Source organism: Aphis gossypii, unplaced genomic scaffold, assembly GCF_020184175.1.
Source record: "Aphis gossypii isolate Hap1 unplaced genomic scaffold, ASM2018417v2 Contig00113, whole genome shotgun sequence".
Classification (NCBI taxonomy): Eukaryota; Metazoa; Arthropoda; class Insecta; order Hemiptera; family Aphididae; genus Aphis; species Aphis gossypii.
Window position 1 is genome coordinate 10,360 of NW_026083020.1, and position 7,051 is coordinate 17,410.

The 7,051-nt window shown below is 28.2% G+C and overlaps 1 pseudogene; it reads left to right on the plus strand.

The window, feature by feature from the left end:
- The first annotated feature begins 303 nt into the window (after positions 1 to 303).
- LOC126553268 (uncharacterized) lies at positions 304 to 2,741 on the plus strand (annotated as a pseudogene).
- Positions 2,742 to 7,051: the final 4,310 nt, after the last annotated feature.

A 7,051-nucleotide genomic window follows, 5' to 3' on the forward strand; every position in this document is an offset into this window, starting at 1 on the left:
TCATTTTATGTGTTAACATTTTGCTAACGAGGACCTCAAAAAATATGATATATAATTATATATTATAAATAATGAAGGGTTTGAAAATAAATTTTATCTTATTGAAAATTAAAGGATTTAAATTTACCAGTTAGCAGTCCAGTGGTATTATGTCATGATCTTAAAAGTAGACAGTAACCTAACTTTTATAAAAAAAACTTTACTCTATAGAAATAAACAAAAAAAGTTTTTTGTTTTTGCTTGGGCCATAATAGAGAGACTTAGACAATATAAGACTAATTAAATGATTGGGTTTCTGATCACATGACTAAAAGGTGTCTGATGGTAGTGGTCTAAAAACTAGATTTTTTTAGACAGGTTATAGTTAATTAATTAATAATAAACTGTTATAAAATTTTAAATTTTTTTATTTCAATTATATATGACTAACACTATTATATAATAAATGTTAAAAAAATAAATAAATAATGATACAAAATATGAAAATGTTCAAATAGTACTGTGCTAGGATATATGGATTGCAGTATATAAAAAAAAATTAAGGTATATTACAGGGAATATTATACCTGCATATGTTGTACAAACATACAACATGGCAATGTTGTTGGTTTTGATATTAGAGTGAATTTACCTATCATCATACTTAAATATAAGAACATTTCTTGTTTATATTTTTTTGTTTTCCAGAGAATAACAAACTGCCAACAAGTGATCCACTTTTGCTATCTTTCTTTGCAATTCCATGTTTCTCTTCAATCAATACCATACACCTTTCATAACTAAAGGAAGATTCCTCTGATAGTAACTATAAGACAATAATTAAAATTAAAAGTTTATAATATCTGGGTATAATGTAAATGTAATTGTACGTGAATAAAAAAAATTTATGATGATAAAAATTAACTTAAAATGAGTGTGTGGTGAACATATACAATATATTGTATTTATCTACAACAGTTAAATGTCTATTATATTACCTATGGAATTCAATATACACCTAATAGAAGATACATTGAAAAATGTAAAACATAATTGTAGTTGTTTACCTCATTTGTTTTATTATTTGTAATCTGACTTGAACAACTGTCATGTTTAGCAGTAGTTTTTAGTTTTTGAATTGTTGACATTATTTTTGTTTATTGTTGTCTTTTAGTAATTGCGAATTAGTATTTTAATTATTAATTAAATGCATATAAAACTGATTACTGAATCACTAATAATTCAAATTTAAAATGTAAAAATTTGTAATTGGTATTTGGTAAAGCTATGATAATGATAAAAGATAATATTACTATCACGTCTTATTGCAACCAAAATGGCGGATGCGCATACCTTCTTATATAGCTCTCTAGTTTTTATCATCACCATGATAAAATAAACAGGTATGTCAGCAACTTACGGTTATTATGCGAGTTTGCGCAAAGAAAGTGTTATCATTTATCATGGTAATATGATTGTCAAAATTATCAAATTATTCATGATAAGGTAAAATAAAATTTAAAAATGTAAATTGTAATTCATTAAACTATTAAAGTATTACAATATTAAATAGTTATTGCATAAATTATATCGACAACTGTCACAGTGTATTGAGTACAGACAGTATTTTATTATTAACATTTTAACTTTTAGCACGCCAGTTTGTGTTTTTGAGGGGTGTTTCAGTGACAGCAAAAGAAAGGATAAAACGAAAAATGTGAATGTTCATCTTCATAGATTTCCCAAAGATACTAATTTGCGAAAAATATGGCTGAAACAAATTAAAAGAGGATCAAATGTTAAACATATTAATTGTGAAACAGGTATATTACTGCTTTGAATGCAAATACGAATACTTTAAAATGTTTTATTACATTCAATTATACATTACTTTCTTGTAACTACTTAAACACAGAATAGATTGACACTTACCATATGTGCTTTAATACCAAGTGTCAATAGTGTCATTATGTTAGTATTCACTATTCACTGTATTGTTTCTAGTGTTGTGTGCTCTCTTCATTTTTCCACACACTATATTGCTGATAAGTCATATGCACAAAAAATAGCATTATATTCACAGTGTCAGAGGAAATTAAAACTTAATGCAATACCCATGACGTAAGCCTTAAGAAAAAACTAATTAGGTAGTATTCAATATTTTAATTATTTTAAATATTCTAGTAAACACGGAATAGAATATGATGAATGATGATATTCCATATAGGGAACGATCAAGTTCTGTAGGTCCAGACACACCGCCAGTTAATTACTCTCCTGCTCTGATTAGAACCCCTTGTGGAACGTTCACAGTAATCGAATCGGATAGAGTAATGTAAATTATAAATTTTGTAACACTTTTACGTATTAACTTTAGCTGATAAAGCCATTATCCACAGTGAAAGTATTTTAAATAAATATTTACAACAATTTGCGCTGTGAGTACATCAGTGAAGTAACTAAAAATACATAATATACTAGTGCATAATAAATAATGTTATTTTTACTATAAAGAACCATGACGCGTAACTCAAAACCTTCAATTTTCGAGTTACTACAACACTCATGTATTCACAGCGCAAATTATGTTGTTTTAATGAATGTTTTACTAATTCAATTTTAGATAGCCTGAATCTAGTAGCTCATGTTATGTACGATCAAAACTATTCAGCAACTTGTGTGATGAGTTAGATGTACATCCATTAGCTGAACAAACATTAGCAACGACCACAGATGAAACAACTCTAAAGTACCAATACTAATGTTGCATGAAATGTCTTTGTGAAATTAGTTGGGTTTAATACCTTTTCCTTCTATGCCTTTTGTGATAACATTTACTTTGCATGATATTATAATGGTGTTTCAACAATCTTTTTGTTTGTTTCAGTTTTGTATATAACCCCACATGTTATATGAACAAAAAGAGAATCAAAAAAATTGTTTTATTTTAATCTTCATTGATAACTCATGTCCTAGGTTTTTTTAGGTTTTACAAATAAAAATACCTATTAGATCAAAAACTAGTTTTTGATGGTGTAATTATTATATTTTATAATCAAATTTTAAAATAAAGATTTCAAAATATTGTTGAATATAAATTATCCAATTAAATAAATAGTACACATAGCAACTGTTTGTTTATATAGATTGTATTAATTAATTTTTTTATGACATTTTATAAGATATTTATAAAAATATAATACACACATACATAGTATTTTAATTACTAATATAATACAGTAAAACTCGCTTAAGACGCTATTTAAGGGACCAGCTCTCTAAAACGTCTTATGCGGGAAAGCGTCTTATGCGGGAATTCAAACAAAATGATGTGGTTGAAATATCGAGTTTATTTTTTTATTATTAAACATAATTTAATGAGAAATACACTTATAAATTAATTATAATTACAATATACTACATACTTATATTTTTGTGCTACTGAATTTAATTTAAAAAAATATTATTATTACATACATATTTTATTATTGTTTATTAAAAAAATGATCTATTTTTGATTGTTTAAGGTTCTGACAATGTGTTTCAGCAAGAAAGTTTTCAATTTTATTAAGACAACCTAACATTTCTCTGGAATTTTCAACACAGGATAATACTTTCCTAATTTCTGATAAATGTTGCAAACCAGTAGTTATTGTAGGAGTAGATACTGGAAAGTCTTGATCTTCTTCTTCTTGATCGTCGTCTTCTTTCTCATTGTCCACTAAGTTCATATCAGCGATTATTTCATCTAAAGTCCGAGGGCTACTGGTTACGAGTTCATCATCTACTGTTGCATAATCAGCAAAGTTTTGCAGAAGCTGAAAGTCCTCTTCTTTTAAAGATGAGCTATCAGCCTGTTCAGAGTTGTTCAACACACCAAATGCAGCTTTCCGAAAACAGTTTATTATTACATCTGGTTTAATTTCATCCCAAGCGGCACTAATCACTGTATGTCCAAATTAATATTCCAAACGTTAACTTTAGTTGAATTTGGTTGGTACTCTCCATGTCTCTCAAGTACCGCTGAACTAACTTTTTTCGGTACTTTTGTTTTATCACTTTAATGATACCCTGATCTAGGGGTTGTAACTTAAATGTAGTATTTGGTGGAAGAAAACAAGTTTTATATTGGTAGTAGGGATATCTTTAGGGTGAAACGGACAATTGTCGACGAATAGAATAATTTTTCTCTTTTGTTTACCGAAAAATGCATCTAGCTGTTGAATCCAGTTCATGAATAGTATTCTTGTCATCCAAGCACGACTTTGAGCAAGGTATTCTCATGGAAACGTACGAACATTTTTGAAACAGCGAGGAGACCTACTTTTTCCAATGACGACCAACTTCAATTTATGGGTTACGGTAGAATTTGTACATACTAAAACCATGAGACGTTCCTTACTCAACTTTCCACCATGGCACATCTCATTTTTAAAAACAAAAGACTTATCTGGCATAAGCTTAAAAAACAATCCGAATTCATCAGCGTTGTATTTTTACATTGACTAGTATAGGAAATGTCTAGGGACCGACTAAAAGCAGCGTCTTATGCGGGAAAGCGTCTTAAGCGAGTTTTACTGTAGTTGTATAATTTTTATCATGGTTATAGTACAATTGTTGGTATTTATTTTTGTTTTTATATGTTTATATTTATTTAGTATTACACTGTTGCTTTTTTTTTTGTTTATATGTTTATGTGATGACATTTTGTTTTTGTTCTTTTCCATGTTATTTTTTTATAAATCTGTAGACTACGGGACATTATTGATAAATATAAAAAAGAGAACGATGAACTCAAAAATGAGCAAATTAAATTAAAACAAATTATTTCTACTCAACAATTATATATAATAAAACTTGAAGATAATATCATAAAAATGGACAACGTTTTCAACACACGTGTTCGCTCAGTATTTTCAAAATTATTTACTCCTACACAAATTGATGCTATTTTGAATGGTAACAAAAAAAATTATAAATGGACCCCAGAAGATATAGCTTCTGCAATATCGTTGAGAAGTGTATCTCCAAAGGCCTATAGGTATTTAAGGAAAAAGGGACACTTTCCATTGCCAGGTAATTTATTGTTTATATTATTGATGAAATTGAATAAGAAATGTAAAACTAAAAAAATATGCAGGCTTATCAACTCTCAGGACACGGGCAAGTCATTTTTCAGTAGAAACTGGAGTCTTGACAAATGTACTAACTTTGATGAAAGTAAAAGGTAGTTTCATATTAAAAAAAAATGAACTATTTGATCTAATAAATTTGTATGAAAATAATTTTAGGAGAAACTCTAACTGATAACGATAAACTGACAGTAATCTCGTCTGACGAAACGTATGTAACAAAAAGAATTTGTTATGATAAAAAAATGAACAAATGATTGGTCCACATAAATGCGTTCAAGTTCTTGTTGTTCGAGTTATCTATATATTATATCCAACAGTTAATAATATGATATGTAGTACTAGAATAACATTTTTAAACAGGTCTAATAGCACCATGGAAACAACCATTATTTTATAATTTTGACACTCCGATGACAGTAGACATATTAAATGATATCATAGCCAAACTATATAATATTGGATACAATGTTGTGGCAGTAGTTAACGATATGGGTCCATCCAACATTGGGTTATGGCGAAACTTAATATATCTGTTGAAAGAACATCATTTCAACATCCAATAAGTTCAACAAATATTTTTGTTTTTGCTGACACTCCTCATTTAATTAAGCTGGCTAGAAATCATTTTCTTGATAATTCAGTATCTTGTAATAAACTTTGTTTCATCAAATAAATTTTAATTTATGGTTTACTATAGAGGTTTTGTTCTACCAAACAGTAAATACATTGGTGTGAATATTATAAAAGAATTGTTGAAAGTAAATGATAATAATGACTACACAATTGCATATAAATTATCTGAGCGTCATATTTTGGTAGAAGGTGCATCAAGAATGAATGTTTAACTGGCAGTTCAGTTATTTTCAAATAGTGTTGCCAAAGCAATAAGTTTCTGTGGAAATAAAAATATAATCACTGATTACAACTGGAGAGAGGTAACAACAAAATCATCAACTAAATAATTTTCAACTATAAATAATATGTTATTGTTTAATATAATATAATATTACTCAGTGCCGTCCTTAGGGGGGGGGGGCGAATAGGGCCCAGACCCTGGGCCTCGCGCATTTTGCTTAAATTTGGGGCCTCGCGTTTGAAAAATGTAATAAAATTAGTTTTAAAAATTGTTTAATTTTTGTAGCATTTAAATCGTATGTTTTACATAATTATTAAATATCAAAAATTATACCAAAATAACGATGTAGATTTAACAAAAACGTGTTACAAGTATTATATAACTATTTATAGGCTACAGAAGTGATCCAGTTATTCAACGATTGGTTTGACTTGTTAAACACTTAACAAAAAATAGACAAAAATTCATCTAGTTATGGGTTAGCTTTAGAGACACAAAATAAATTATTGGACAAAATGTCTTATTTTGTAGCCCAAATGAGAGTACATGGCAAAAAAGTCTATTGCCTTTCCAGAAAGGTATACTCTAATAAAATTGAGATCAGGACCGGGTTCAGTCAACCTCAAAGACGAAACTTTGGAACGGAGCTGAGTACACGTTGCCTACCTTGTACTGATCTCATTTTAAATAGAATATCTTAATATATATAAATCTCGTGTCACAATGTTTGTCCTCAATGGACTCCTAAACCACTTAACCGATTTTGATGAAATTTTTTACAACGCGTGTAATATGGTCCAACTTAAAAGATAGGATAGTTTTTTTTCAATATTTATTATTAATAATATGTGCTCAAACAGGAATATTGAGATTTACGATAGAAATTTTTGTTTATAAATGGTTGCTATGGGGGTTATACGATTTGAGAATAATATTTATTTATTTGTGGTTGCTATGGTAATATATAAAATTAATATAATGAATTACGGATTTTGATAAAATTTGGTAACCATTTAATAATATGGTCCAACTTAAAAGATAGAATAATTTTTTTTTCAATATTTATTATTAATAATATGTG